Source organism: Styela clava, chromosome 5 (genome assembly GCF_964204865.1).
Source record: "Styela clava chromosome 5, kaStyClav1.hap1.2, whole genome shotgun sequence".
NCBI lineage: Eukaryota > Metazoa > Chordata > Ascidiacea > Stolidobranchia > Styelidae > Styela > Styela clava.
In genome coordinates, this window is record NC_135254.1 from 3,671,155 (window position 1) to 3,690,805 (window position 19,651).

Here is a 19,651-nt window from a genome sequence, read left to right on the forward strand (position 1 = left end):
ACAACTAATGAAAGCAACGTGGCCGCTTATTGACTTAACTCGTAAGCCAACAGGATATTGGTAGTGAGCAAATATATAAAAGGGATAGCGCGAACGCAGTCCCCACTAGCAGAAATTACACGACCGAGTTATCCACATTTGGGATAATCGCTAGGGTCAATTTAGTCTGGGTGCAATGACTAAACCTCGCCTAGGCAGAACCGCCTTCGTGATCGCGGTTGACTGCCTCGTCAGGTAAGTATGATTTGTGACGATTGGTTACGCATCATGAATGAATGTTCTATGCTAAATGTTGAGAAGAAGTTCTCAACAATAAAAACGATATGTGCAAAAGTTGCAATTTTAATTGATTCGTCTGTCAGGAACGTAGAATACGATTCATTGCGTTCAAATCTTTTATGTGGCACATTGCCAGTTCTTTGCCATCCGATGCAGAATGAAGCTGAACAACTTTACAAGAAATAGCAGAGAGCCAGGGTTTGAAATACTAAACTATAAACAAAGAGCCACAGCCCCAATACGTACCTTGGACAGCAAACAATGATATTTCCAAATCTTGGCGGTCATTCTATTGCCCAATCAATGGCAACACAATCTGAATGTGAAACTGTAAACAAGGAATCAATCTAGAGACGGTTGGATAAAGGGATAACTTGGATAATGGCAAGGCATGTCATGGACTAATATCAATAAATGGATTGTAAGAATGGTCATGAGAAATATAACACACCCAAACGAGGATCAATACGGCCACAACTAATGAAAGCAACGTGGCCGCTCATTGACTTAACTCGTAAGCCAACAGGATATTGGTAGTGAGCAAATATATAAAAGGGAAGCCAACAGGATATTGGTAGTGAGCAAATATATAAAAGGGAAGCCAACAGGATATTGGTAGTGAGCAAATATATAAAAGAGATAGCGCGAACGCAGTCCCCACTAGCAGAAATTACACGACCGAGTTATCCACATTTGGGATAATCGCTAGGGTCAATTTAGTCTGGGTGCAATGACTAAACCTCGCCTAGGCAGAACCGCCTTCGTGATCGCGGTTGACTGCCTCGTCAGGTAAGTTTGATTTGTGACGATTGGTTACGCATCATGAATGAATGTTCTATGCTAAATGTTGAGAAGAAGTTCTCAACAATAAAAACGATATGTGCAAAAGTTGCAATTTTAATTGATTCGTCTGTCAGGAACGTAGAATACGATTCATTGCGTTCAAATCTTTTATGTGACACATTGCCAGTTCTTTGCCATCCGATGCAGAATGAAGCTGAACAACTTTACAAGAAATAGCAAAGAGCCAGGGTTTGAAATACCAAACTATAAACAAAGAGCCACAGCCCCAATACGTACCTTGGACAGCAAACAATGATATTTCCAAATCTTGGCGCTCATTCTATTGCCCAATCAATGGCAACACAATCTGAATGTGAAACTGCAAACAAGGAATCAATCTAGAGACGGTTGGATAAATTGATAACTTGGATAATGGCAAGGCATGTCATGGACTAATATCAATAAATGGATTGTAAGATTGGTCATGAGAAAGATAACACACCCAAACGAGGATCAATACGGCCACAACTAATGAAAGCAACGTGGCCGCTCATTGACTTAACTCGTAAGCCAACAGGATATTGGTAGTGAGCAAATATATAAAAGGGATAGCGCGAACGCAGTCCCCACTAGCAGAAATTACACGACCGAGTTATCCACATTTGGGATAATCGCTAGGGTCAATTTAGTCTGGGTGCAATGACTAAACCTCGCCTAGGCAGAACCGCCTTCGTGATCGCGGTTGACTGCCTCGTCAGGTAAGTATGATTTGTGACGATTGGTTACGCATCATGAATGAATGTTCTATGCTAAATGTTGAGAAGAAGTTCTCAACAATAAAAACGATATGTGCAAAAGTTGCAATTTTAATTGATTCGTCTGTCAGGAACGTAGAATACGATTCATTGCGTTCAAATCTTTTATGTGACACATTGCCAGTTCTTTGCCATCCGATGCAGAATGAAGCTGAACAACTTTACAAGAAATAGCAAAGAGCCAGGGTTTGAAATACTAAACTATAAACAAAGAGCCACAGCCCCAATACGTACCTTGGACAGCAAACAATGATATTTCCAAATCTTGGCGCTCATTCTATTGCCCAATCAATGGCAACACAATCTGAATGTGAAACTGCAAACAAGGAATCAATCTAGAGACGGTTGGATAAAGGGATAACTTGGATAATGGCAAGGCATGTCATGGACTAATATCAATAAATGGATTGTAAGATTGGTCATGAGAAAGATAACACACCCAAACGAGGATCAATACGGCCACAACTAATGAAAGCAACGTGGCCGCTCATTGACTTAACTCGTAAGCCAACAGGATATTGGTAGTGAGCAAATATATAAAAGGGATAGCGCGAACGCAGTCCCCACTAGCAGAAATTACACGACCGAGTTATCCACATTTGGGATAATCGCTAGGGTCAATTTAGTCTGGGTGCAATGACTAAACCTCGCCTAGGCAGAACCGCCTTCGTGATCGCGGTTGACTGCCTCGTCAGGTAAGTATGATTTGTGACGATTGGTTACGCATCATGAATGAATGTTCTATGCTAAATGTTGAGAAGAAGTTCTCAACAATAAAAACGATATGTGCAAAAGTTGCAATTTTAATTGATTCGTCTGTGGGTAACGTGGAATACGATTCATTGCGTTCACTCTTTTATGTGATACATCGCGAGTTCTTTGCCATCCGATGGCAGAGTGAAGTTGAACAACTTTACAAAAAATAGCAAGGACCAGGGGGTGGAATATTAAACTATAAACAAAGAGCCGCAGCTACGATACGTACCTTAAACAGGGAATAATGATATTTCCGAATCTTGGCGCTCATTCTATTGCTCAATCAACGGCAACACAATCTGAATGTGAAACTGCAAACAAGGAATCAATCTAGAGACGGTTGGATAAAGGGCTAACTTGGATAATGGCAAGGCATGTCATGGACTAATATCAATAAATAAATTAATAAATGGATTGTAAGATTGGTCATGAGAAATTTAACACACCCAAACGAGGATCAATACGGCCACAACTAATGAAAGCAACGTGGCCGCTCATTGACTTAACTCGTAAGCCAACAGGATATTGGTAGTGAGCAAATATATAAAAGGGATAGCGCGAACGCAGTCCCCACTAGCAGAAATTACACGACCGAGTTATCCACATTTGGGATAATCGCTAGGGTCAATTTAGACTGGGTGCAATGACTAAACCTCGCCTAGGCAGAACCGCCTTTGTGATCGCAGTTGACTGCCTCGTCAGGTAAGTATGATTTGTGACGATTGGTTACGCATCATGAATGAATGTTCTATGCTAAGTGTTGAGAAGAACTTCTCAACATTAAAAACGATATGTGCAAAAGTTGCAATTTTAATTGATTCGTCTGTGGGTAACGTGGAATACGATTCATTGCGTTCACTCTTTTATGTGATACATCGCGAGTTCTTTGCCATCCGATGGCAGAGTGAAGTTGAACAACTTTACAAAAAATAGCAAGGACCAGTGGGTGGAATATTATACTATAAACAATGAGCCGCAGCTACGATACGTACCTTAAACAGGGAATAATGATATTACCTGACGAGGCAGTCAACCGCGATCACAAAGGCGGTTCTGCCTAGGCGAGGTTTAGTCATTGCACCCAGACTAAATTGACCCTAGCGAATATCCCAAATGTGGATAACTCGGTCGTGTAATTTCTGCTAGTGGGGACTGCGTTCGCGCTATCCCTTTTATATATTTGCTCACTACCAATATCTTGTTGGCTTACGAGTTAAGTCAATGAGCGGCCACGTTGCTTTCATTAGTTGTGGCCGTATTGATCCTCGTTTGGGTGTGTTATCTTTCTCATGACCAATCTTACAATTCATTTATTGATATTAGTCCATGACATGCCTTGCCATTATCCAAGTTATCCCTTTATCCAATCGTCTCTAGATTGATTCCTTGTTTGCAGTTTCGCATTCAGATTGTGTTGCCATTGATTGAGCAATAGAATGAGCGCCAAGATTCGGAAATATCATTATTCCCTGTTTAAGGTACGTATCGTAGCTGCGGCTCATTGTTTATAGTATAATATTCCACCCACTGGTCCTTGCTATTTTTTGTAAAGTTGTTCAACTTCACTCTGCCATCGGATGGCAAAGAACTCGCGATGTATCACATAAAAGAGTGAACGCAATGAATCGTATTCCACGTTACCCACAGACGAATCAATTAAAATTGCAACTTTTGCACATATCGTTTTTAATGTTGAGAAGTTCTTCTCAACACTTAGCATAGAACATTCATTCATGATGCGTAACCAATCGTCACAAATCATACTTACCTGACGAGGCAGTCAACTGCGATCACAAAGGCGGTTCTCAACATTAAAAACGATATGTGCAAAAGTTGCAATTTTAATTGATTCGTCTGTGGGTAACGTGGAATACGATTCATTGCGTTCACTCTTTTATGTGATACATTGCGAGTTCTTTGCCATCCGATGACAGAGTGAAGTTGAACAACTTTACAAAAAAATAGCAAGGACCAGGGGGTGGAATATTAAACTATAAACAATGAGCCGCAGCTACGATAGGTAGCTTAAACAGGGAATAATGATATTTCCGAATCTTGGCGCTCATTCTATTGCTCAATCAATGGCAACACAATCTGAATGTGAAACTGCAAACAAGGAATCAATCTAGAGACGGTTGGATAAAGGGATAACTTGGATAATGGCAAGGCATGTCATGGACTAATATCAATAAATGGATTGTAAGAATGGTCATGAGAAAGATAACACACCAAAACGAGGATCAATACGGCCACAACTAATGAAAGCAACGTGACCGCTCATTGACTTAACTCGTAAGCCAACAGGATATTGGTAGTGAGCAAATATATAAAAGGGATAGCGCGAACGCAGTCCCCACTAGCAGAAATTACACGACCGAGTTATCCACATTTGGGATAATCGCTAGGGTCAATTTAGTCTGGGTGCAATGACTAAACCTCGCCTAGGCAGAACCGCCTTCGTGATCGCGGTTGACTGCCTCGTCAGGTAAGTATGATTTGTGACGATTGGTTACGCATCATGAATGAATGTTCTATGCTAAATGTTGAGAAGAAGTTCTCAACAATAAAAACGATATGTGCAAAAGTTGCAATTTTAATTGATTCGTCTGTCAGGAACGTAGAATACGATTCATTGCGTTCAAATCTTTTATGTGACACATTGCCAGTTCTTTGCCATCCGATGCAGAATGAAGCTGAACAACTTTACAAGAAATAGCAGAGAGCCAGGGTTTGAAATACTAAACTATAAACAAAGAGCCACAGCCCCAATACGTACCTTGGACAGCAAACAATGATATTTCCAAATCTTGGCGCTCATTCTATTGCCCAATCAATGGCAACACAATCTGAATGTGAAACTGTAAACAAGGAATCAATCTAGAGACGGTTGGATAAAGGGATAACTTGGATAATGGCAAGGCATGTCATGGACTAATATCAATAAATGGATTGTAAGATTGGTCATGAGAAATATAACACACCCAAACGAGGATCAATACGGCCACAACTAATGAAAGCAACGTGGCCGCTCATTGACTTAACTCGTAAGCCAACAGGATATTGGTAGTGAGCAAATATATAAAAGGGATAGCGCGAACGCAGTCCCCACTAGCAGAAATTACACGACCGAGTTATCCACATTTGGGATAATCGCTAGGGTCAATTTAGTCTGGGTGCAATGACTAAACCTCGCCTAGGCAGAACCGCCTTTGTGATCGCGGTTGACTGCCTCGTCAGGTAAGTATGATTTGTGACGATTGGTTACGCATCATGAATGAATGTTCTATGCTAAGTGTTGAGAAGAACTTCTCAACATTAAAAACGATATGTGCAAAAGTTGCAATTTTAATTGATTCGTCTGTGGGTAACGTGGAATACGATTCATTGCGTTCACTCTTTTATGTGATACATCGCGAGTTCTTTGCCATCCGATGACAGAGTGAAGTTGAACAACTTTACAAAAAATAGCAAGGACCAGGGGGTGGAATATTAAACTATAAACAATGAGCCGCAGCTACGATAGGTAGCTTAAACAGGGAATAATGATATTTCCGAATCTTGGCGCTCATTCTATTGCTCAATCAATGGCAACACAATCTGAATGTGAAACTGCAAACAAGGAATCAATCTAGAGACGGTTGAATAAAGGGATAACTTGGATAATGGCAAGGCATGTCATGGACTAATATCAATAAATGGATTGTAAGATTGGTCATGAGAAAGATAACACACCCAAACGAGGATCAATACGGCCACAACTAATGAAAGCAACGTGGCCGCTCATTGACTTAACTCGTAAGCCAACAGGATATTGGTAGTGAGCAAATATATGAAAGGGATAGCGCGAACGCAGTCCCCACTAGCAGAAATTACACGACCGAGTTATCCACATTTGGGATAATCGCTAGGGTCAATTTAGACTGGGTGCAATGACTAAACCTCGCCTAGGCAGAACCGCCTTTGTGATCGCGGTTGACTGCCTCGTCAGGTAAGTATGATTTGTGACGATTGGTTACGCATCATGAATGAATGTTCTATGCTAAGTGTTGAGAAGAACTTCTCAACATTAAAAACGATATGTGCAAAAGTTGCAATTTTAATTGATTCGTCTGTGGGTAACGTGGAATACGATTCATTGCGTTCACTCTTTTATGTGATACATCGCGAGTTCTTTGCCATCCGATGACAGAGTGAAGTTGAACAACTTTACAAAAAATAGCAAGGACCAGTGGGTGGAATATTAAACTATAAACAATGAGCCGCAGCTACGATAGGTAGCTTAAACAGGGAATAATGATATTTCCGAATCTTGGCGCTCATTCTATTGCTCAATCAATGGCAACACAATCTGAATGTGAAACTGCAAACAAGGAATCAATCTAGAGACGGTTGGATAAAGGGATAACTTGGATAATGGCAAGGCATGTCATGGACTAATATCAATAAATGGATTGTAAGATTAGTCATGAGAAAGATAACACACCCAAACGAGGATCAATACGGCCACAACTAATGAAAGCAACGTGGCCGCTCATTGACTTCACTCGTAAGCCAACAGGATATTGGTAGTGAGCAAATATATAAAAGGGATAGCGCGAACGCAGTCCCCACTAGCTGAAATTACACGACCGAGTTATCCACATTTGGGATAATCGCTAGGGTCAATTTAGTCTGGGTGCAATGACTAAACCTCGCCTAGGCAGAACCGCCTTCGTGATCGCGGTTGACTGCCTCGTCAGGTAAGTATGAATTGTGACGATTGGTTACGCATCATGAATGAATGTTCTATGCTAAATGTTGAGAAGAAGTTCTCAACAATAAAAACGATATGTGCAAAAGTTGCAATTTTAATTGATTCGTCTGTCAGGAACGTAGAATACGATTCATTGCGTTCAAATCTTTTATGTGACACATTGCCAGTTCTTTGCCATCCGATGCAGAATGAAGCTGAACAACTTTACAAGAAATAGCAGAGAGCCAGGGTTTGAAATACTAAACTATAAACAAAGAGCCACAGCCCCAATACGTACCTTGGACAGCAAACAATGATATTTCCAAATCTTGGCGCTCATTCTATTGCCCAGTCAATGGCAACACAATCTGAATGTGAAACTGTAAACAAGGAATCAATCTAGAGACGGTTGGATAAAGGGATAACTTGGATAATGGCAAGGCATGTCATGGACTAATATCAATAAATGGATTGTAAGATTGGTCATGAGAAAGATAACACACCCAAACGAGGATCAATACGGCCACAACTAATGAAAGCAACGTGGCCGCTCATTGACTTAACTCGTAAGCCAACAGGATATTGGTAGTGAGCAAATATATAAAAGGGAAGCCAACAGGATATTGGTAGTGAGCAAATATATAAAAGGGATAGCGCGAACGCAGTCCCCACTAGCAGAAATTACACGACCGAGTTATCCACATTTGGGATAATCGCTAGGGTCAATTTAGTCTGGGTGCAATGACTAAACCTCGCCTAGGCAGAACCGCCTTTGTGATCGCGGTTGACTGCCTCGTCAGGTAAGTATGATTTGTGACGATTGGTTACGCATCATGAATGAATGTTCTATGCTAAGTGTTGAGAAGAACTTCTCAACATTAAATACGATATGTGCAAAAGTTGCAATTTTAATTGATTCGTCTGTGGGTAACGTGGAATACGATTCATTGCGTTCACTCTTTTATGTGATACATCGCGAGTTCTTTGCCATCCGATGACAGAGTGAAGTTGAACAACTTTACAAAAAATAGCAAGGACCAGGGGGTGGAATATTAAACTATAAACAAAGAGCCGCAGCTACGATACGTACCTTAAACAGGGAATAATGATATTTCCGAATCTTGGCGCTCATTCTATTGCTCAATCAATGGCAACACAATCTGAATGTGAAACTGCAAACAAGGAATCAATCTAGAGACGGTTGGATAAAGGGCTAACTTGGATAATGGCAAGGCATGTCATGGACTAATATCAATAAATAAATTAATAAATGGATTGTAAGATTGGTCATGAGAAATTTAACACACCCAAACGAGGATCAATACGGCCACAACTAATGAAAGCATCGTGGCCGCTCATTGACTTAACTCGTAAGCCAACAGGATATTGGTAGTGAGCAAATATATAAAAGGGATAGCGCGAACGCAGTCCCCACTAGCAGAAATTACACGACCGAGTTATCCACATTTGGGATAATCGCTAGGGTCAATTTAGTCTGGGTGCAATGACTAAACCTCGCCTAGGCAGAACCGCCTTTGTGATCGCGGTTGACTGCCTCGTCAGGTAAGTATGATTTGTGACGATTGGTTACGCATCATGAATGAATGTTCTATGCTAAGTGTTGAGAAGAAGTTCTCAACATTAAAAACGATATGTGCAAAAGTTGCAATTTTAATTGATTCGTCTGTGGGTAACGTGGAATACGATTCATTGCGTTCACTCTTTTATGTGATACATCGCGAGTTCTTTGCCATCCGATGGCAGAGTGAAGTTGAACAACTTTACAAAAAATAGCAAGGACCAGGGGGTGGAATATTAAACTATAAACAATGAGCCGCAGCTACGATAGGTAGCTTAAACAGGGAATAATGATATTTCCGAATCTTGGCGCTCATTCTATTGCTCAATCAATGGCAACACAATCTGAATGTGAAACTGCAAACAAGGAATCAATCTAGAGACGGTTGGATAAAGGGATAACTTGGATAATGGCAAGGCATGTCATGGACTAATATCAATAAATGGATTGTAAGATTGGTCATGAGAAAGATAACACACCCAAACGAGGATCAATACGGCCACAACTAATGAAAGCAACGTGGCCGCTCATTGACTTAACTCGTAAGCCAACAGGATATTGGTAGTGAGCAAATATATAAAAGGGATAGCGCGAACGCAGTCCCCACTAGCAGAAATTACACGACCGAGTTATCCACATTTGGGATAATCGCTAGGGTCAATTTAGTCTGGGTGCAATGACTAAACCTCGCCTAGGCAGAACCGCCTTTGTGATCGCGGTTGACTGCCTCGTCAGGTAAGTATGATTTGTGACGATTGGTTACGCATCATGAATGAATGTTCTATGCTAAGTGTTGAGAAGAACTTCTCAACATTAAAAACGATATGTGCAAAAGTTGCAATTTTAATTGATTCGTCTGTGGGTAACGTGGAATACGATTCATTGCGTTCACTCTTTTATGTGATACATCGCGAGTTCTTTGCCATCCGATGACAGAGTGAAGTTGAACAACTTTACAAATAATAGCAAGGACCAGGGGGTGGAATATTAAACTATAAACAAAGAGCCGCAGCTACGATACGTACCTTAAACAGGGAATAATGATATTTCCGAATCTTGGCGCTCATTCTATTGCTCAATCAATGGCAACACAATCTGAATGTGAAACTGCAAACAAGGAATCAATCTAGAGACGGTTGGATAAAGGGCTAACTTGGATAATGGCAAGGCATGTCATGGACTAATATCAATAAATAAATTAATAAATGGATTGTAAGATTGGTCATGAGAAATTTAACACACCCAAACGAGGATCAATACGGCCACAACTAATGAAAGCATCGTGGCCGCTCATTGACTTAACTCGTAAGCCAACAGGATATTGGTAGTGAGCAAATATATAAAAGGGATAGCGCGAACGCAGTCCCCACTAGCAGAAATTACACGACCGAGTTATCCACATTTGGGATAATCGCTAGGGTCAATTTAGTCTGGGTGCAATGACTAAACCTCGCCTAGGCAGAACCGCCTTTGTGATCGCGGTTGACTGCCTCGTCAGGTAAGTATGATTTGTGACGATTGGTTACGCATCATGAATGAATGTTCTATGCTAAGTGTTGAGAAGAAGTTCTCAACATTAAAAACGATATGTGCAAAAGTTGCAATTTTAATTGATTCGTCTGTGGGTAACGTGGAATACGATTCATTGCGTTCACTCTTTTATGTGATACATCGCGAGTTCTTTGTCATCCGATGGCAGAGTGAAGTTGAACAACTTTACAAAAATTAGCAAGGACCAGGGGGTGGAATATTAAACTATAAACAATGAGCCGCAGCTACGATAGGTAGCTTAAACAGGGAATAATGATATTTCCGAATCTTGGCGCTCATTCTATTGCTCAATCAATGGCAACACAATCTGAATGGGAAACTGCAAACAAGGAATCAATCTAGAGACGGTTGGATAAAGGGATAACTTGGATAATGGCAAGGCATGTCATGGACTAATATCAATAAATGGATTGTAAGATTGGTCATGAGAAAGATAACACACCCAAACGAGGATCAATACGGCCACAACTAATGAAAGCAACGTGGCCGCTCATTGACTTAACTCGTAAGCCAACAGGATATTGGTAGTGAGCAAATATATAAAAGGGATAGCGCGAACGCAGTCCCCACTAGCAGAAATTACACGACCGAGTTATCCACATTTGGGATAATCGCTAGGGTCAATTTAGACTGGGTGCAATGACTAAACCTCGCCTAGGTAGAACCGCCTTTGTGATCGCGGTTGACTGCCTCGTCAGGTAGGTATGATTTGTGACGATTGGTTACGCATCATGAATGAATGTTCTATGCTAAGTGTTGAGAAGAACTTCTCAACATTAAAAACGATATGTGCAAAAGTTGCAATTTTAATTGATTCGTCTGTGGGTAACGTGGAATACGATTCATTGCGTTCACTCTTTTATGTGATACATCGCGAGTTCTCTGCCATCCGATGGCAGAGTGAAGTTGAACAACTTTACAAAAAATAGCAAGGACCAGTGGGTGGAATATTAAACTATAAACAATGAGCCGCAGCTACGATACGTACCTTAAACAGGGAATATTGATATTTCCGAATCTTGGCGCTCATTCTATTGCTCAATCAATGGCAACACAATCTGAATGTGAAACTGCAAACAAGGAATCAATCTAGAGACGATTGGATAAAGGGATAACTTGGATAATGGCAAGGCATGTCATGGACTAATATCAATAAATGAATTGTAAGATTGGTCATGAGAAAGATAACACACCCAAACGAGGATCAATACGGCCACAGCTAATGAAAGCAACGTGGCCGCTCATTGACTTAACTCGTAAGCCAACAAGATATTGGTAGTGGGCAAATATATAAAAGGGATAGCGCGAACGCAGTCACCACTAGCAGAAATTACGCGACCGAGTTATCCACATTTGGGATAATCGCTAGGGTCAATTTAGTCTGGGTGCAATGACTAAACCTCGCCTAGACAGAACCGCCTTTGTGATCGCGGTTGACTGCCTCGTCAGGTAAGTATGATTTGTGACGATTGGTTACGCATCATGAATGAATGTTCTATGCTAAGTGTTGAGAAGAACTTCTCAACATTAAAAACGATATGTGCAAAAGTTGCAATTTTAATTGATTCGTCTGTGGGTAACGTGGAATACGATTCATTGCGTTCACTCTTTTATGTGATACATCGCGAGTTCTTTGCCATCCGATGACAGAGTGAAGTTGAACAACTTTACAAATAATAGCAAGGACCAGGGGGTGGAATATTAAACTATAAACAAAGAGCCGCAGCTACGATACGTACCTTAAACAGGGAATAATGATATTTCCGAATCTTGGCGCTCATTCTATTGCTCAATCAATGGCAACACAATCTGAATGTGAAACTGCAAACAAGGAATCAATCTAGAGACGGTTGGATAAAGGGCTAACTTGGATAATGGCAAGGCATGTCATGGACTAATATCAATAAATAAATTAATAAATGGATTGTAAGATTGGTCATGAGAAATTTAACACACCCAAACGAGGATCAATACGGCCACAACTAATGAAAGCATTGTGGCCGCTCATTGACTTAACTCGTAAGCCAACAGGATATTGGTAGTGAGCAAATATATAAAAGGGATAGCGCGAACGCAGTCCCCACTAGCAGAAATTACACGACCGAGTTATCCACATTTGGGATAATCGCTAGGGTCAATTTAGTCTGGGTGCAATGACTAAACCTCGCCTAGGCAGAACCGCCTTTGTGATCGCGGTTGACTGCCTCGTCAGGTAAGTATGATTTGTGACGATTGGTTACGCATCATGAATGAATGTTCTATGCTAAGTGTTGAGAAGAACTTCTCAACATTAAAAACGATATGTGCAAAAGTTGCAATTTTAATTGATTCGTCTGTGGGTAACGTGGAATACGATTCATTGCGTTCACTCTTTTATGTGATACATCGCGAGTTCTTTGTCATCCGATGGCAGAGTGAAGTTGAACAACTTTACAAAAAATAGCAAGTACCAGGGGGTGGAATATTAAACTATAAACAATGAGCCGCAGCTACGATAGGTAGCTTAAACAGGGAATAATGATTTTTCCGAATCTTGGCGCTCATTCTATTGCTCAATCAATGGCAACACAATCTGAATGTGAAACTGCAAACAAAGAATCAATCTAGAGACGGTTGGATAAAGGGATAACTTGGATAATGGCAAGGCATGTCATGGACTAATATCAATAAATGGATTGTAAGATTGGTCATGAGAAAGATAACACACCCAAACGAGGATCAATACGGCCACAACTAATGAAAGCAACGTGGCCGCTCATTGACTTAACTCGTAAGCCAACAGGATATTGGTAGTGAGCAAATATATAAAAGGGATAGCGCGAACGCAGTCCCCACTAGCAGAAATTACACGACCGAGTTATCCACATTTGGGATAATCGCTAGGGTCAATTTAGACTGGGTGCAATGACTAAACCTCGCCTAGGTAGAACCGCCTTTGTGATCGCGGTTGACTGCCTCGTCAGGTAAGTATGATTTGTGACGATTGGTTACGCATCATGAATGAATGTTCTATGCTAAGTGTTGAGAAGAACTTCTCAACATTAAAAACGATATGTGCAAAAGTTGCAATTTTAATTGATTCGTCTGTGGGTAACGTGGAATACGATTCATTGCGTTCACTCTTTTATGTGATACATCGCGAGTTCTTTGCCATCCGATGACAGAGTGAAGTTGAACAACTTTACAAAAAATAGCAAGGACCAGGGGGTGGAATATTAAACTATAAACAAAGAGCCGCAGCTACGATACGTACCTTAAACAGGGAATAATGATATTTCCGAATCTTGGCGCTCATTCTATTGCTCAATCAATGGCAACACAATCTGAATGTGAAACTGCAAACAAGGAATCAATCTAGAGACGGTTGGATAAAGGGCTAACTTGGATAAGGGCAAGGCATGTCATGGACTAATATCAATAAATAAATTAATAAATGGATTGTAAGATTGGTCATGAGAAATTTAACACACCCAAACGAGGATCAATACGGCCACAACTAATGAAAGCATCGTGGCCGCTCATTGACTTAACTCGTAAGCCAACAGGATATTGGTAGTGAGCAAATATATAAAAGGGATAGCGCGAACGCAGTCCCCACTAGCTGAAATTACACGACCGAGTTATCCACATTTGGGATAATCGCTAGGGTCAATTTAGTCTGGGTGCAATGACTAAACCTCGCCTAGGCAGAACCGCCTTCGTGATCGCGGTTGACTGCCTCGTCAGGTAAGTATGATTTGTGACGATTGGTTACGCATCATGAATGAATGTTCTATGCTAAATGTTGAGAAGAAGTTCTCAACAATAAAAACGATATGTGCAAAAGTTGCAATTTTAATTGATTCGTCTGTCAGGAACGTAGAATACGATTCATTGCGTTCAAATCTTTTATGTGACACATTGCCAGTTCTTTGCCATCCGATGCAGAATGGAGCTGAACAACTTTACAAGAAATAGCAGAGAGCCAGGGTTTGAAATACTAAACTATAAACAAAGAGCCACAGCCCCAATACGTACCTTGAACAGCAAACAATGATATTTCCAAATCTTGGCGCTCATTCTATTGCCCAATCAATGGCAACACAATCTGAATGTGAAACTGTAAACAAGGAATCAATCTAGAGACGGTTGGATAAAGGGATAACTTGGATAATGGCAAGGCATGTCATGGACTAATACCAATAAATGGATTGTAAGATTGGTCATGAGAAATATAACACACCCAAACGAGAATCAATACGGCCACAACTAATGAAAGCAACGTGGCCGCTCATTGACTTAACTCGTAAGCCAACAGGATATTGGTAGTGAGCAAATATATAACAGGGATAGCGCGAACGCAGTCCCCACTAGCAGAAATTACACGACCGAGTTATCCACATTTGGGATAATCGCTAGGGTCAATTTAGTCTGGGTGCAATGACTAAACCTCGCCTAGGCAGAACCGCCTTTGTGATCGCGGTTGACTGCCTCGTCAGGTAAGTATGATTTGTGACGATTGGTTACGCATCATGAATGAATGTTCTATGCTAAGTGTTGAGAAGAACTTCTCAACATTAAATACGATATGTGCAAAAGTTGCAATTTTAATTGATTCGTCTGTGGGTAACGTGGAATACGATTCATTGCGTTCACTCTTTTATGTGATACATCGCGAGTTCTTTGCCATCCGATGACAGAGTGAAGTTGAACAACTTTACAAAAAATAGCAAGGACCAGGGGGTGGAATATTAAACTATAAACAAAGAGCCGCAGCTACGATACGTACCTTAAACAGGGAATAATGATATTTCCGAATCTTGGCGCTCATTCTATTGCTCAATCAATGGCAACACAATCTGAATGTGAAACTGCAAACAAGGAATCAATCTAGAGACGGTTGGATAAAGGGCTAACTTGGATAATGGCAAGGCATGTCATGGACTAATATCAATAAATAAATTAATAAATGGATTGTAAGATTGGTCATGAGAAATTTAACACACCCAAACGAGGATCAATACGGCCACAACTAATGAAAGCATCGTGGCCGCTCATTGACTTAACTCGTAAGCCAACAGGATATTGGTAGTGAGCAAATATATAAAAGGGATAGCGCGAACGCAGTCCCCACTAGCAGAAATTACACGACCGAGTTATCCACATTTGGGATAATCGCTAGGGTCAATTTAGTCTGGGTGCAATGACTAAACCTCGCCTAGGCAGAACCGCCTTTGTGATCGCGGTTGACTGCCTCGTCAGGTAAGTATGATTTGTGACGATTGGTTACGCATCATGAATGAATGTTCTATGCTAAGTGTTGAGAAGAAGTTCTCAACATTAAAAACGATATGTGCAAAAGTTGCAATTTTAATTGATTCGTCTGTGGGTAACGTGGAATACGATTCATTGCGTTCACTCTTTTATGTGATACATCGCGAGTTCTTTGCCATCCGATGGCAGAGTGAAGTTGAACAACTTTACAAAAAATAGCAAGGACCAGGGGGTGGAATATTAAACTATAAACAATGAGCCGCAGCTACGATAGGTAGCTTAAACAGGGAATAATGATATTTCCGAATCTTGGCGCTCATTCTATTGCTCAATCAATGGCAACACAATCTGAATGTGAAACTGCAAACAAGGAATCAATCTAGAGACGGTTGGATAAAGGGATAACTTGGATAATGGCAAGGCATGTCATGGACTAATATCAATAAATGGATTGTAAGATTGGTCATGAGAAAGATAACACACCCAAACGAGGATCAATACGGCCACAACTAATGAAAGCAACGTGGCCGCTCATTGACTTAACTCGTAAGCCAACAGGATATTGGTAGTGAGCAAATATATAAAAGGGATAGCGCGAACGCAGTCCCCACTAGCAGAAATTACACGACCGAGTTATCCACATTTGGGATAATCGCTAGGGTCAATTTAGTCTGGGTGCAATGACTAAACCTCGCCTAGGCAGAACCGCCTTTGTGATCGCGGTTGACTGCCTCGTCAGGTAAGTATGATTTGTGACGATTGGTTACGCATCATGAATGAATGTTCTATGCTAAGTGTTGAGAAGAACTTCTCAACATTAAAAACGATATGTGCAAAAGTTGCAATTTTAATTGATTCGTCTGTGGGTAACGTGGAATACGATTCATTGCGTTCACTCTTTTATGTGATACATCGCGAGTTCTTTGCCATCCGATGACAGAGTGAAGTTGAACAACTTTACAAATAATAGCAAGGACCAGGGGGTGGAATATTAAACTATAAACAAAGAGCCGCAGCTACGATACGTACCTTAAACAGGGAATAATGATATTTCCGAATCTTGGCGCTCATTCTATTGCTCAATCAATGGCAACACAATCTGAATGTGAAACTGCAAACAAGGAATCAATCTAGAGACGGTTGGATAAAGGGCTAACTTGGATAATGGCAAGGCATGTCATGGACTAATATCAATAAATAAATTAATAAATGGATTGTAAGATTGGTCATGAGAAATTTAACACACCCAAACGAGGATCAATACGGCCACAACTAATGAAAGCATCGTGGCCGCTCATTGACTTAACTCGTAAGCCAACAGGATATTGGTAGTGAGCAAATATATAAAAGGGATAGCGCGAACGCAGTCCCCACTAGCAGAAATTACACGACCGAGTTATCCACATTTGGGATAATCGCTAGGGTCAATTTAGTCTGGGTGCAATGACTAAACCTCGCCTAGGCAGAACCGCCTTTGTGATCGCGGTTGACTGCCTCGTCAGGTAAGTATGATTTGTGACGATTGGTTACGCATCATGAATGAATGTTCTATGCTAAGTGTTGAGAAGAACTTCTCAACATTAAAAACGATATGTGCAAAAGTTGCAATTTTAATTGATTCGTCTGTGGGTAACGTGGAATACGATTCATTGCGTTCACTCTTTTATGTGATACATCGCGAGTTCTTTGCCATCCGATGACAGAGTGAAGTTGAACAACTTTACAAAAAATAGCAAGGACCAGGGGGTGGAATATTAAACTATAAACAAAGAGCCGCAGCTACGATACGTACCTTAAACAGGGAATAATGATATTTCCGAATCTTGGCGCTCATTCTATTGCTCAATCAATGGCAACACAATCTGAATGTGAAACTGCAAACAAGGAATCAATCTAGAGACGGTTGGATAAAGGGCTAACTTGGATAATGGCAAGGCATGTCATGGACTAATATCAATAAATAAATTAATAAATGGATTGTAAGATTGGTCATGAGAAATTTAACACACCCAAACGAGGATCAATACGGCCACAACTAATGAAAGCATCGTGGCCGCTCATTGACTTAACTCGTAAGCCAACAGGATATTGGTAGTGAGCAAATATATAAAAGGGATAGCGCGAACGCAGTCCCCACTAGCAGAAATTACACGACCGAGTTATCCACATTTGGGATAATCGCTAGGGTCAATTTAGTCTGGGTGCAATGACTAAACCTCGCCTAGGCAGAACCGCCTTTGTGATCGCGGTTGACTGCCTCGTCAGGTAAGTATGATTTGTGACGATTGGTTACGCATCATGAATGAATGTTCTATGCTAAGTGTTGAGAAGAAGTTCTCAACATTAAAAACGATATGTGCAAAAGTTGCAATTTTAATTGATTCGTCTGTGGGTAACGTGGAATACGATTCATTGCGTTCACTCTTTTATGTGATACATCGCGAGTTCTTTGTCATCCGATGGCAGAGTGAAGTTGAACAACTTTACAAAAATTAGCAAGGACCAGGGGGTGGAATATTAAACTATAAACAATGAGCCGCAGCTACGATAGGTAGCTTAAACAGGGAATAATGATATTTCCGAATCTTGGCGCTCATTCTATTGCTCAATCAATGGCAACACAATCTGAATGGGAAACTGCAAACAAGGAATCAATCTAGAGACGGTTGGATAAAGGGATAACTTGGATAATGGCAAGGCATGTCATGGACTAATATCAATCAATGGATTGTAAGATTGGTCATGAGAAAGATAACACACCCAAACGAGGATCAATACGGCCACAACTAATGAAAGCAACGTGGCCGCTCATTGACTTAACTCGTAAGCCAACAGGATATTGGTAGTGAGCAAATATATAAAAGGGATAGCGCGAACGCAGTCCCCACTAGCAGAAATTACACGACCGAGTTATCCACATTTGGGATAATCGCTAGGGTCAATTTAGACTGGGTGCAATGACTAAACCTCGCCTAGGTAGAACCGCCTTTGTGATCGCGGTTGACTGCCTCGTCAGGTAAGTATGATTTGTGACGATTGGTTACGCATCATGAATGAATGTTCTATGCTAAGTGTTGAGAAGAACTTCTCAACATTAAAAACGATATGTGCAAAAGTTGCAATTTTAATTGATTCGTCTGTGGGTAACGTGGAATACGATTCATTGCGTTCACTCTTTTATGTGATACATCGCGAGTTCTTTGCCATCCGATGGCAGAGTGAAGTTGAACAACTTTACAAAAAATAGCAAGGACCAGTGGGTGGAATATTAAACTATAAACAATGAGCCGCAGCTACGATACGTACCTTAAACAGGGAATATTGATATTTCCGAATCTTGGCGCTCATTCTATTGCTCAATCAATGGCAACACAATCTGAATGTGAAACTGCAAACAAGGAATCAATCTAGAGACAATTGGATAAAGGGATAACTTGGATAATGGCAAGGCATGTCATGGACTAATATCAATAAATGAATTGTAAGATTGGTCATGAGAAAGATAACACACCCAAACGAGGATCAATACGGCCACAACTAATGAAAGCAACGTGGCCGCTCATTGACTTAACTCGTAAGCCAACAAGATATTGGTAGTGAGCAAATATATAAAAGGGATAGCGCGAACGCAGTCACCACTAGCAGAAATTACGCGACCGAGTTATCCACATTTGGGATAATCGCTAGGGTCAATTTAGTCTGGGTGCAATGACTAAACCTCGCCTAGACAGAACCGCCTTTGTGATCGCGGTTGACTGCCTCGTCAGGTAAGTATGATTTGTGACGATTGGTTACGCATCATGAATGAATGTTCTATGCTAAGTGTTGAGAAGAACTTCTCAACATTAAAAACGATATGTGCAAAAGTTGCAATTTTAATTGATTCGTCTGTGGGTAACGTGG

General features: G+C 40.8%; 2 protein-coding genes and 26 non-coding genes across 27 annotated transcripts in view; 1 reads left to right on the plus strand and 27 right to left on the minus strand.

The window, feature by feature from the left end:
• Window positions 1–19,651, minus strand: part of LOC120332866 (FGFR1 oncogene partner 2 homolog) — a 424,145-nt gene that overhangs the window by 290,359 nt on the left and 114,135 nt on the right.
• Window positions 1–19,651, minus strand: part of LOC120329781 (FGFR1 oncogene partner 2 homolog) — a 443,159-nt gene that overhangs the window by 226,912 nt on the left and 196,596 nt on the right. The gene's annotated exons all lie outside the window — the stretch shown is intronic.
• LOC144423694 (U1 spliceosomal RNA) lies at window positions 80–242 on the minus strand. Its single transcript, XR_013476156.1, has one exon. It is a non-coding gene; the product is annotated as a U1 spliceosomal RNA (small nuclear RNA).
• On the minus strand, window positions 914–1,076 carry LOC144424205 (U1 spliceosomal RNA). Its single transcript, XR_013476569.1, has one exon. It is a non-coding gene; the product is annotated as a U1 spliceosomal RNA (small nuclear RNA).
• Window positions 1,666–1,828, minus strand: LOC144423695 (U1 spliceosomal RNA). The gene has a single exon (XR_013476157.1). It is a non-coding gene; the product is annotated as a U1 spliceosomal RNA (small nuclear RNA).
• Window positions 2,418–2,580, minus strand: LOC144423696 (U1 spliceosomal RNA). Its single transcript, XR_013476158.1, has one exon. It is a non-coding gene; the product is annotated as a U1 spliceosomal RNA (small nuclear RNA).
• Window positions 3,181–3,343, minus strand: LOC144423180 (U1 spliceosomal RNA). Its single transcript, XR_013475674.1, has one exon. It is a non-coding gene; the product is annotated as a U1 spliceosomal RNA (small nuclear RNA).
• LOC144423433 (U1 spliceosomal RNA) lies at window positions 3,644–3,805 on the plus strand. Its single transcript, XR_013475927.1, has one exon. It is a non-coding gene; the product is annotated as a U1 spliceosomal RNA (small nuclear RNA).
• LOC144423697 (U1 spliceosomal RNA) lies at window positions 4,964–5,126 on the minus strand. Its single transcript, XR_013476159.1, has one exon. It is a non-coding gene; the product is annotated as a U1 spliceosomal RNA (small nuclear RNA).
• Window positions 5,716–5,878, minus strand: LOC144423978 (U1 spliceosomal RNA). The gene has a single exon (XR_013476343.1). It is a non-coding gene; the product is annotated as a U1 spliceosomal RNA (small nuclear RNA).
• LOC144424216 (U1 spliceosomal RNA) lies at window positions 6,467–6,629 on the minus strand. Its single transcript, XR_013476580.1, has one exon. It is a non-coding gene; the product is annotated as a U1 spliceosomal RNA (small nuclear RNA).
• LOC144424179 (U1 spliceosomal RNA) lies at window positions 7,218–7,380 on the minus strand. Its single transcript, XR_013476543.1, has one exon. It is a non-coding gene; the product is annotated as a U1 spliceosomal RNA (small nuclear RNA).
• Window positions 8,011–8,173, minus strand: LOC144423979 (U1 spliceosomal RNA). Its single transcript, XR_013476344.1, has one exon. It is a non-coding gene; the product is annotated as a U1 spliceosomal RNA (small nuclear RNA).
• LOC144423981 (U1 spliceosomal RNA) lies at window positions 8,774–8,936 on the minus strand. Its single transcript, XR_013476345.1, has one exon. It is a non-coding gene; the product is annotated as a U1 spliceosomal RNA (small nuclear RNA).
• Window positions 9,525–9,687, minus strand: LOC144423982 (U1 spliceosomal RNA). Its single transcript, XR_013476346.1, has one exon. It is a non-coding gene; the product is annotated as a U1 spliceosomal RNA (small nuclear RNA).
• On the minus strand, window positions 10,288–10,450 carry LOC144423983 (U1 spliceosomal RNA). Its single transcript, XR_013476347.1, has one exon. It is a non-coding gene; the product is annotated as a U1 spliceosomal RNA (small nuclear RNA).
• Window positions 11,039–11,201, minus strand: LOC144423359 (U1 spliceosomal RNA). Its single transcript, XR_013475853.1, has one exon. It is a non-coding gene; the product is annotated as a U1 spliceosomal RNA (small nuclear RNA).
• LOC144423413 (U1 spliceosomal RNA) lies at window positions 11,789–11,952 on the minus strand. Its single transcript, XR_013475907.1, has one exon. It is a non-coding gene; the product is annotated as a U1 spliceosomal RNA (small nuclear RNA).
• Window positions 12,553–12,715, minus strand: LOC144423984 (U1 spliceosomal RNA). Its single transcript, XR_013476348.1, has one exon. It is a non-coding gene; the product is annotated as a U1 spliceosomal RNA (small nuclear RNA).
• Window positions 13,304–13,466, minus strand: LOC144423283 (U1 spliceosomal RNA). The gene has a single exon (XR_013475777.1). It is a non-coding gene; the product is annotated as a U1 spliceosomal RNA (small nuclear RNA).
• LOC144424180 (U1 spliceosomal RNA) lies at window positions 14,067–14,229 on the minus strand. Its single transcript, XR_013476544.1, has one exon. It is a non-coding gene; the product is annotated as a U1 spliceosomal RNA (small nuclear RNA).
• On the minus strand, window positions 14,818–14,981 carry LOC144424005 (U1 spliceosomal RNA). Its single transcript, XR_013476369.1, has one exon. It is a non-coding gene; the product is annotated as a U1 spliceosomal RNA (small nuclear RNA).
• LOC144423985 (U1 spliceosomal RNA) lies at window positions 15,582–15,744 on the minus strand. The gene has a single exon (XR_013476349.1). It is a non-coding gene; the product is annotated as a U1 spliceosomal RNA (small nuclear RNA).
• Window positions 16,333–16,495, minus strand: LOC144423986 (U1 spliceosomal RNA). The gene has a single exon (XR_013476350.1). It is a non-coding gene; the product is annotated as a U1 spliceosomal RNA (small nuclear RNA).
• On the minus strand, window positions 17,096–17,258 carry LOC144423987 (U1 spliceosomal RNA). The gene has a single exon (XR_013476351.1). It is a non-coding gene; the product is annotated as a U1 spliceosomal RNA (small nuclear RNA).
• On the minus strand, window positions 17,859–18,021 carry LOC144423988 (U1 spliceosomal RNA). The gene has a single exon (XR_013476352.1). It is a non-coding gene; the product is annotated as a U1 spliceosomal RNA (small nuclear RNA).
• LOC144423284 (U1 spliceosomal RNA) lies at window positions 18,610–18,772 on the minus strand. The gene has a single exon (XR_013475778.1). It is a non-coding gene; the product is annotated as a U1 spliceosomal RNA (small nuclear RNA).
• On the minus strand, window positions 19,360–19,523 carry LOC144423414 (U1 spliceosomal RNA). Its single transcript, XR_013475908.1, has one exon. It is a non-coding gene; the product is annotated as a U1 spliceosomal RNA (small nuclear RNA).